Source organism: Triticum urartu, unplaced genomic scaffold (assembly GCF_003073215.2).
Source record: "Triticum urartu cultivar G1812 unplaced genomic scaffold, Tu2.1 TuUngrouped_contig_9920, whole genome shotgun sequence".
Taxonomy (NCBI): domain Eukaryota; kingdom Viridiplantae; phylum Streptophyta; class Magnoliopsida; order Poales; family Poaceae; genus Triticum; species Triticum urartu.
The window spans coordinates 1,645-10,894 of record NW_024121012.1 but is presented as its reverse complement, the minus strand read 5'-3'; the positions used below and the strand labels follow the sequence as shown (position 1 = coordinate 10,894).

The 9,250-nt window shown below is 40.8% G+C and overlaps 1 long non-coding RNA gene across 1 annotated transcript; it reads left to right on the top strand.

Moving 5' to 3' along the window:
- The first annotated feature begins 7,282 nt into the window (after positions 1-7,282).
- Positions 7,283-8,910, top strand: LOC125532433. Its single transcript, XR_007294120.1, has 3 exons — positions 7,283-7,392; positions 7,581-8,569; positions 8,668-8,910. It is a non-coding gene; the product is annotated as an uncharacterized LOC125532433 (long non-coding RNA).
- Positions 8,911-9,250: the final 340 nt, after the last annotated feature.

The window sequence follows — 9,250 nt, the reverse complement described above, 5'->3', positions numbered from 1 at the left end:
GATGGAATTACTCACGCACGGCGGTGAGCATCATGAAATTGGTGATGGAGGATGGTTGATGATGACGATAGCGACGGATTCCCTTCTCCGGAGCCCCGAACGGACTTCAGATCAGCCCTCCCGAGAGGTTTTAGGGCTTGGCGGCGGCTCCGTATCGTAAAACGCGATGAATCCTTCTCCCTGATTGTTTTCTCCCCGAAAGCAAATATATAGAGTTGGAGTTGAGGTCGGAGGAGCTCTAGGAACCCTCGTGGCTAGGGTGTGGGCCCCCTGGTCTTCATCTTTTGCAAGAATTTTTTATTATTTTCAAAAAGACGTTCCGTGAAGTTTCAGGTCATTCCGAGAACTTTTGTTTCTGCACATAAATAACACCATGACAATTCTGCTGAAAACAGCGTCAGTCCAGGTTAGTTCCATTCAAATCATGCAAGTTAGAGTCCAAAACAAGGGCAAAAGTGTTTGAAAAAGTAGATACGATGGAAATGTATCAAGGTGGCGAGCATGCTTGCAGAAACGAACAAGAACCTTTCGGTTTCAGGACCATGTGTCGAGGAGATCAAGCAGATGTTCCGTGGCTTCAACGAGGTGAAGGTGTCATGGGTACGACGGTCCGCTAACTCCGATGCGCATAAACTAGCTAAGGTAGGAGTAGGATATGAACTCTATAAGATTTGGCTTATAGTGCCACCAGACTTTGTGCTAGATGTGGTCTCGAAAGAGATCCCAGACTTTCATTAGATAAAGAAAGCGCCGAGAGTTTTCCCTCAAAAAAATAAAAAAAATCGTAAGGGGAGCCGAGGGTACGCGTTCCCTCCCCTATTTGGCATGTAGGTCGGAGGTCTCGGGAGCTCCTATTTTGCGCTGTAAGCGTCGGTTCTCATTAACGGCGCCCGCAGGGGAAGTGTGGCGGGTCGGCCCATTTGACTTTTGGTTTTCTGGTTTAAACTTCAAAAATTGTCGCGCGGGAGAGATTCGAGCACACGATCTCCACCTTGATTCCAAGGCGCACAAACCAACTGAACAGACAATAAGTTGTGATGTTGTTCTTTCCCTTTTCTCTTTTATATACTTTCTCCACCCGAGTTTTTCTTTTCTTTTTTCGTTGGGATTTTTCTGGTCCGATTTGTGTTTTGGTTTTCTTCCTTTTTTCTGTTTCTTTACTCTCATCCTTTTTCCTTTTATTTTTTTTCAAAATGCACAAACTTTTTCAAAATCGATGAACTATTTTTCAAGTTTGTTGAACTCTTTTGAAATTTGGTGAGCTTTTTTCTAAAATTGTTGAACATTTTATCACTTTGATGAACTTTTTGTAAAATTGATGATCTGTTTTTCAGTTCAATGGACTTATTTTAAATTGATGAACTTTTTTTTAAAATTTATGGAAAAAGCTCATCAATTTTTAAAAAAGTCTATCAATTTGATAAAAGTCTATCAATTTTGGATGGCCATCGGATGAATTCATGGTTCATGCAGGTTTCAAGGACGAGTTTGATGCATACGTACAAAATTTATGAAAAAAACTCATCAATTTTTAAAAAAGTCTATCAATTTATAAAAAAAGTTTACGAATTTAAAGAAACACGCATTAAAGAAAACAAAAAATAGAAAATAGAAAAGCATAAGAAAAAAAGAACAAACTGAACTGAAGAATGAATAAAAGAAGAATGCAAAGTATCTTCGCAGTAGCGGGGCGATGCCCTCATGGTTAGAGTGGAACCCTCACAACGAGGGGATCGCTGGTTCGAACCCTGTTCATTAAAAAGCGAGCCACGAGCTTACCGAGTCAAAGTATCGAGTGCTCATTAAGCTCGCGAGCTACGAGCTTTTGATCCAACCCTAACTAAGCGCAAAAAGGATATGCCGAAGATCTCCTCCAAACTCCAAAGGCACGCGTTGATTAGGCCGAAGAAGGACGAGAATATAAACGGAAAAAGGCCCACATCCCCAAATCACATATCGACAGCCCATATAAACCATAGCACACATGCACACGGCCCAACTGAACAATGAACACTCCCAAACACGAGCCCACGAGGATTCGATCTCTCTTGCCTCGCCGCGTCGGTCCCGGCTAGTCGGCTCGCATCCCCTCCTCGTCTTGGCGTCTCTCAATGTGCAGCGCCGCTCACCTCACCGGCGACGCGAATCCCTCGCCGTGCCCGTACACGAATCCCGGCGCGTGTCCAATTGGTCTCCGTTCCGCTCCGCCGTGCTGCGAGGTATACCGAAAGTTTCCTCTCCTAATCGACTCTCGTTTTTCCGGACGAAGGGAAATGGATGGTGGGCGAGGCGGGGCCGTGGGGGCGTAACGCGCGACTACCTTGAGCCGAGATGACTGCTCTGGGTGCGCACGAACGCCGAAACGCGGGCCCGTTTCCGCGGGACTCGAACGGGGGAGACGGGGAGTGGCCAGGCGAGGCGAGGGCGAATTTTGAGGAGATGCCCCCGGAATTTTGGTAGGATTTTGGGTTTCGCGGTGTAGATTATGTAGTAGTTAGGACCTCCTTGTTGATTGTATCCACGTGGCCATGTGGAAGCGTGGCTTGAGTGCAAATGTGACTATTGCCTTTGTTGGTTTTGCTGCTTTTGGGAGGTTAAGGTTTCTGGACATAATTTCTGAATGTTTGTTATTTCGAGCTAGTAGTAGTTATTTAATTACAATGCCTTTGAATTTTGAATTCAGATAATGTCAGATAAAAGCATGGATTCTTGTTAATAACTCTGCATGTTAGTTTAACAATTGTACTATACTATACTAGTCTAATCTGCGATGAAATTCTATCTGTTTTTAACCATGAGAATGTCCACACAGAACAAATATGCATATAGATATCCCTGGAAAATGTATCAAACTGATTATCTGTTATTATCCCAGTTTTACTCTAGTATCTACCCTCTGGCATTGCAAGTTTATTTTATATTTGCGAAGTAATGTGCACTGTGCAGGTGCTTTACCTGTCTCATGCAGCTGATTCAGGCGAAGTTGGATGACAATTTGCTAGTTCTGTGACTTCCTGTCATGGTATGTTTAGCAGGGCAGAGTTCTTCCTAAAGAGCACAATTGTGTTGTATGTGGGTAACATGGCAAGTACACATGTGGCCAAATAATGGAAGCTTTTGACACTGCTAATGCTAGGTATCTGCAAAGAAACAGTTATGTTCCCAGTTGACAAAATCTCTAGTTGTTCAAATGTGCAGTTGTGGCACTTATGGACTAGCAAGGACCATTTGCAGTTGCTCCTGTTGGTGGAAGAGCAAGCAATAGTGCTTCGAAAGGATCTACCTTTTAAAACTTCTCTATGGCGATCCTTTGCCCCAGAAATGCAGAAATTGAGATGTGTGATAGTTGGTACCACTATCTATAGTAGGCTGGTTGGTCCTACAATGTTGAACCTTATAATCTTCTGCACCCTTGTTTGGATGATTTAGATTGTTTAAAGTCAATGACATTTAGGTATTTAGGCCATGTAACTCTTTCGAGCACTTCCACAAGACCTAATTGCGTCATTTTAACCAGGTTGTGATGTCTCAGCATTCAGCAGCAGTATGTTTGATCAGGAAGACTAAAACTCTGGTGACAGTAATATATGTACCAGATGGAAACAAAGTAAGCTGTACAAAGGATTTGAACAACTGAACAAGTAGTCACCATTGTGGAGTTGTAGAATTTTCATTACAGGAGAAATATATGCGACTGTTTCTAACAAGTTTATGTACAGAGTATGAGTCGTGGATTTTGAGAGTATGCCAAGTTATATTTAGTTAAGCTGAAAAATTCCACCAAGCAGTATCTTGAATGGAGGACGGGGATGTGTTAATTTCTTTGTGATTGAGGATGACTGCAAGCTTTTTAGTGGGTCTGTTCATTCTCTGAAGCCAGCCGAAGTGCAGTGGCGACTCTTCGTCTCTTTGACATGCACTCTATAGCATAAATTCATATGACAAATGTAAATTATCTGCCCCCTATGTCAGTGTAAACAATATATGAGTCAAATACAAAGGTATGATTTGCAGTTTTCCTTTATCCTACTGTAGTTGTTCAAGTTTTTGATTTGTGGAAGTAATTGTTAGAATCTGTTTGTAGTTAATGAGTTACATCACAGCTTTAAAACATTTGATTCTGTACTTGTGTGGCTAGCTCTAGCACAGGCAACTATGATTGATGCTTTACCATATATAGGAGTGACTATACTCTCCCAGCAGAAAGCTGGACAGATCTTGGTAGCTAATAATTTAGTGCAAATCAGCCATTCAACTCATTTTGGTTTTAGGATATTTGCTGTTTCCTTTCAAGAAGCATGGACTCACTTTGCTCCCTTATTATACGATCTCCCTTAGCACATGTTACTCTTACGGTGACTTCTTTTGCTGTAGTTTTGGTCGCTTCTAGCCTAGATACTTCAGGAATTTTCTTGGTTGTCAATCTGCTCTGTGTTTTCACTCGGGAATGCAACGATTAACCCGTTTGCCACATTCTACCTAGACCTCCTGCTCCTCCATATTGAATTATAGGGTCAAATTTGTGACCTGGTTGCTCGTGGATATATCTAGTATCAAACAATCAAGGTGTCCGGTATAGGTTGATTATGTCGGGTAATATGTGCTCTTTCTGAACTTCTTTTGTATAGAGAAGTTATACTTCTATTGTATTGATTGTACTTGGTTGGGAATTAAGTTACGCTCTGGCCATTTCTTAAATGAGACTATGAGAGGGAAATTTTATAATATGTGGGTTACTCGTTTGTCTTCTTTTGAAAGCAAATGGACAAATACATATAACATGACCTCAGTCCTATTGTTGCTTTGAAGGTTGCTTTTGCACAATGTAGGCCTGGCACATTTATGCTCTTGAAACTGTTCGCCTGGGTTCTTGTGCTCTAAGTGTCATTACCTGCCTATAACTCTTGACTATCATATTCTGGTTAAAAAATTTCTTGACTATCATAGGGTCCATGCATTTAGGTCTGTTAGTCTAGGTTTAGCTTAAGGATATTATTCTGAGAAATAGAAGATCTGCACAACTATTTAGGCTGCAAATAATAAGTGAGACCGAACATCATTCAAGTATAAAATAATTGAAATGATGAAATTGAAATTGCGGCTGTCAAAATAAATAGTTTATGCATGTACCAAGACCAACACCATGACTTCGCATTTTTCAGACGAACAAATTATTACACTTCACAATATTGATGCCAGACTTGAAGCAAATACAATTGCGCCATGCATATTTTTTTAAATAGTATCAGGTTAGATCTATGTCCTATTGCCCTATGAAAGTTGTTGGTCCAGAAGTTTGAACTAGTTCACTGGCCTTTCTGGATTGTTTTTTTCAAAAAGAAAATGCTGGTAATGTGCAATAAGTAGACACTAACCAGTAGGACCAGGCAAACCACTATATATTCATTCTTCAAAGGTATACGTGTCAGCGGGAGCTGTCAAAAAGCTAGTTTATTTTAGTGAAATAACGTTTTTACAAAATTACAGGCTTATTTTCAAATCTATAAAGAACTAAAGGGTTAAGCAGCAATTTAGCATAGAGTAGCCTTCCATACCTATTCTGTAGCCTGGTCAACTGCGATGCTAGATGTCCGTCTGCATTTTTATTATCATGTCAGGCCATCGCTATTAACACTGAATTCTCAAAACATCCAAGAAAACATTTACTACTCCCTTGAGAAGTTTACCCCTTAACTCTGTACTTCTTCAAACTCGAAAAAAGAAACTCTGTACTTCTGCAAGATTAATGAGTAAATCTTCAGTTTTCCGATGTTTTGACCGCCGCCTGTAGTCTTGGAAATTTTTCTCTAGTACTCCCTCCATCCTAAAATTCTTGTCTTAGATTTGTCTAAATACGGATGTATCTAGTTACGTTTTAGTGTTAGATACATCCATATCTAGACAAAGCTAAGACAAGAATTTTGGGACGGAGGGAGTATTATACAATGGTCGAAATTGGGGGTCTTTTCTGCATGCATACCACGGTTACACTGTGACATATACTAAAATGTTTTTTTGAAAGTCTTAGTGTAATGTATGTGTAAACTGAAATAAAGGGTATGCGTTATTTATTTTGTTCCATGGAAAGAGTTGTGGAAATAAACCCAAGATAATGACTCATCAAGCATATAACCATTCTGAATGGCTATGAGCCTTTGATAGTGTCAAGATCTAACAACTAGCTAGGACCACAAGCAGTACTAAGCCCTCCTAAGAGGGGTAGGGGTCTGATCATACACTAAGCAGTTATACTTACCAACGCTTTGCAATGGGTGGTTGGCTGATCTACAGCTAGCTGCTTGCAGAAATGCTGGTCAGACCTGATTCTTTTGGAGTGATGTTTTAGAGAATGTGCAAGAGCTTTGCACATCTTATCATGAAGAAGCGTGCCAGACGTGATTTATCTTTGATAAAAGAAGTATTGATACCGATAAACCCAGAGTGTGCAGAAAATCCTGTAGGATCCGATTCCTATAACTTTTCCTGCACTTCGAACGCACCCTAACTGCAGGCCAAAGCATTCCAATATTTACCGAGCAGGTTCATTTCCTATGTGCATTATGAATTAACTGTGTCCGCACATACCATGTCTCGTTGGCATCTTCCTAGACATGGTAAATTGGCGGTTCTCTCATGTTGGGTCTCTTTTACGCTATAGCTTTGCATAGTATAGCAATTTACTCGCTGGATATTTCAGCAGTCCAATGTGTTTGGAACTCGGGATAGTTATAAACGTATGGTGGTATACTTTTGATTTCAACCATCTGGTAATCTTTGATTCAATTTTTACAGGTCACAATCCAATGACAAAATTTAGACTCTCAGCCCTAATCAACCCTAATTTCTTTACTTCTTAATTGCAAATTTATGGTTCACTATTTGATGCATGGTTAATAATCCATTTTTTTTCTTTCGGGTGTTTTTTTGGAGAAAGAAGTTTAGGTAAACTTATTTTTTTAATGATGTTTTCTCATATCTGAGTATATATTGCATAGTCTTCGCAAAAAGGAATACTCCCTCCGTTCCGAAATAGATCACTCAACTTTGTACAATGTTAGTACAAAGTTGAGTCATCTATTTTGGAACGGAGGGGGTACATTACAGTGGAGACCATCAGGGGCGATTCTACTGGGGGGGCTTTAACAGGCTCAAGCCCCCCCTCCAGCACTGTAAAATTTGTTTCTACTACTAGTTTTAAGGCCCAGCCCGGCTACTTGCAGGCCCAATCCAACACATATTTGCATGACCCAGACAGCCCAGCCTGCCCTCCATTTTTTTCTAGATTCGCCACTGGAGACCATGCATTGCAAGTGTGCGGTTGCTGATATACCAATTACCAAGTCTTATGACCCTAACCCTACAAGTTTCTACACCAATAATACTACAAGTTAGGTGAGATGCTTTCTGCATCCCTTCATCAATGGATAGGAGTAGCAACAGATGTTGCCAAGATGGCGGCTTTAGACATATTGATGTATTACTTTTTACGGTCGTTGTGAATAATTAATAAAGTGGCTGCAGAAAGCATCCTCCTTTTCTAAAAAAAGGAGGCCGGGGTCATCCTCCTTTTCTAAAAAAAGGTGAGATGCTTTCCGTTTGAACTATTTGTGAATCCTTAATTCAGTTTATAAATCACAATCCAGTGGTTGTTGGCAAAAATTAGACTCTCAACCCTAATCACTTCTATATTAATTGGCACATGATTAGTCTCTGCTATAGTCTTTTGTTACAACTTAGTGTGAACGTATCCCTTGAGTGGTTTATGGGAGAAATGGTTTCAGTGAGCTTCTATTTTAAATACGTTTTTCTTTGTATGTGTGAATTGCCTTAAAAATACTTATCATATCTGTCCTACTTATGGTCGTCTGTTCACTCTTCTCCCAATCTTCCTCCTTCAAACTCTGACAGGGCAGGACCATGCAAACCTTCACAGTCCTCCTGAACTCCCCCCTCGTGCTGTCTCCTTCCACTAATTACATTCGGACCAACTGACAAACAAGTTCTTGTTCTTGGGTATACCAAATTCCACCTTGTTTCCTGTGGTTCGTGGCGTAGCACATGCACCTTGCTGATAAGCAGTAGAATATAGTGGAAATATACACTTAAAATTGATTCTTCACTTTTACAAGCTAAGGAATGCATGACGTCCTTTGTCAAACAGTTTACGTTTGCAGCCTCCTCTTTATCCAAAAGTTGAAACATAGCAGCTTCCCATTTTCTACTCATTGGCATTGCCAGGGTAATACTCCTGCTATCTTTACCATCCACTTGACAATGTCATTAATCAATTAGTTGGCATGTACACGCACCATAATTTGGGCCATTTTAGGTGGATCTGGGGGATAACAGTGTCAACATCGCTGGGTAACTTAATGCGATATGCCTTACAAATGTTGAATGTTGATTAGGATGGCATCGCCAGATTGATTCCAATGAGTGTAGCAAAGGGCAAAGTTAATGTTGGGGGACCAGTACACCTACACTACTGGACATATTGAATGCGTGCTTTTGCAACATGGGAGGTCCTTCACCAGCTACTGTGGCACCACAAGATGTCAAGGCGGGACTGGTATGGTTTTTTCAGAAAATATAGCAGCAGCAGCAGCAGCAGTGTCACTACTACCCTAAATCATTGGAGCATCATATATCTAACAATTTGTTCTGCAGGACATATTAGGAGCACTAATTGTCATAATATTTTAGCTTTGCTGTGCGGAGCCCATTTATTATGTTTTGATGGATGGAGACCTGAAGTGGCGATCACCTTTTTCTGATAACAAGGACATGACCAGAAAGGCAAACTGATTTGTTTGTATCTAAGCATCCCAGCTCAGTAGGGATCTCGCTATACTGGCATCGCTTTTGCTTCTGGCCACCACCATTGGATTTCACCAAGGTCTTAATCAGGTACCATTTCATCATTGTGTGTGCCACTGTAGCGCTAAATGAGTAGTACCACTGTCTTAGACCTCATACTAGTGTATGCATCAATGGCAGGCAGCTAAGTGTATATCCTCATGCTGTCATATTATTCTTATTTTTTCTGACATGATTGTACTTTATGGCTGACCAACTAACTGACCGGGCCCTTCTGCATTGACTGCGTGCTTTACCAACCTATAGAACCACACAACCGTACGTGTGGAGCTGATTTGCACTTCATTGCGACTATATGTGTGTGTCGTGAAAATAAGAAAGGGAAATAATATGGGGACCATGGATCTTTATCACCCATTCTAGTGCTTCCTTT